Raw genomic sequence first — 1,608 nt, 5'->3', positions numbered from 1 at the left:
GGCATTAAATTCCTCAATGTTCTTGGATTTTTTTTGTCTCCCCCCCTTAGTTGGGGGCTTCTCTAAAGTACTCTTGCTCAGAAATAGTCTGTTTTCGTAGCTCTTCTAGTTATAATTTTGTCATACTTTAATCATACTAGAACTCTGATGGCACAAGGGTGAGAATAATGTCCATAAGGAAAGAGTGAGAGTGAGAGAGCAAGTGAGGGAGAGAGAGAGAAGAGAGAATGTTTGCCATAGAGGCAGGCTCAGGGGAGTGGCAGGAGAGAAACTGGAGGCATTGGTGGTGAGAAATGTACACTGGTGAATGAATAAATGGGTGTTGGAACACTGTGTGACTGAAACCCCGTCATGAACATCTTGGTAACTCTGTATCTCATGGTGATTCAATGAACAAAAATAAAATTATGGTCATGGTCACGGTCCTCCCGTTGTTCATCGATTTGCTTGAGCGGGCCCAGTAATGTCTCCATCGTGAGACTTGTTACTGTGTTTGGCATATTGACTACGTCACGGGTAGCTTGCCAGACTTTGCCGTGCGGGCGAGATAATCTCGGTAGCTTGCTGGGCTTTTTTTGAGAGGGGCGGAAGAATTGAACCCAGCTCGCCGGGCTGGCTGCACACAAGGCAAATGCCCTACCACTGTGCTATCGCTCCAGCCCATAAAAATAAAATTAAAAAAAATTTAAATTAAAATTAAAATTAAAAAAGAAGGTGTGATTAATTCTCTATTTTTAGTGAACCTTTTGTATCTGGCTTAGGACTTTGACCGTTCTTTTTTATTTGTTTTTTTTTTCTAATTTTATTTTGGAGTTCTTGGGATTGAACCCAGGATCTCAACACAAGTAAAGCGTTTTCTCTACCACTGAGCCACATCCCAGGTCTCACATGTTTTTGTATACTTTCTTCTTCCCCTATGTGAGCATGCAGAAGGTGATAGAATTTGGTTATTGCCATTCTCCCATAACGTTGAAACACCACTGTATCACTGTCATCACGTTTTTTATTGATTTACTTGAGTGGGTGCCAGTAACATCTCCATTTGTCCCAGCCCTGAGATTTTAGCAGCCTCTCCTTACTTGTCTTTCCCAATGCTGCCGTATTGAAGGCTCTTTCAGGTTCAGGAGAATGAGACCCGTTATTGTTACTGTTTTTGACATATTGAATATGCCACGGGTAGCTTGCCAGGCTCTGCCGACTTTCAGACATAACTCTAATTAAATCATTCCCTTGGGGGCGATAAGGCATTTGTTATGAAGAAGACTCTGAGATACGGGGAAGAAGGGCCTTCGAAATTATGCACGCCAGGCATTGAGTCTACTGTGAAGGCTACAGCTATGGGTTCCAGAACCAACTATGTCTTTTTCTTTCTAAAAGTAGCAGGTAGAAGAGGATTCATTATCACAATATTAGTTGGAAATGATCACTCTGGACTAGAACTGAGTGTTGAAAGCAGGTAAAGGGATATACATGATAACCTTTCAGCATTTGTATCACAAACCATAATGCCTAAAATGAGAGAGAAAGAGAGAGAGAGAGAGAGAAGAGAGAAGACAGTTGCCTGTCATAGAGGCAGGCTGGGGTCGGGGGTGACTTGAAGGGATGGGA

The sequence above is a fragment of the Sorex fumeus genome, unplaced genomic scaffold (assembly GCF_029834395.1).
Source record: "Sorex fumeus unplaced genomic scaffold, SorFum_2.1 ptg000058l, whole genome shotgun sequence".
Classification (NCBI taxonomy): Eukaryota; Metazoa; Chordata; class Mammalia; order Eulipotyphla; family Soricidae; genus Sorex; species Sorex fumeus.
Note: the sequence above shows the minus strand (reverse complement) of the source record.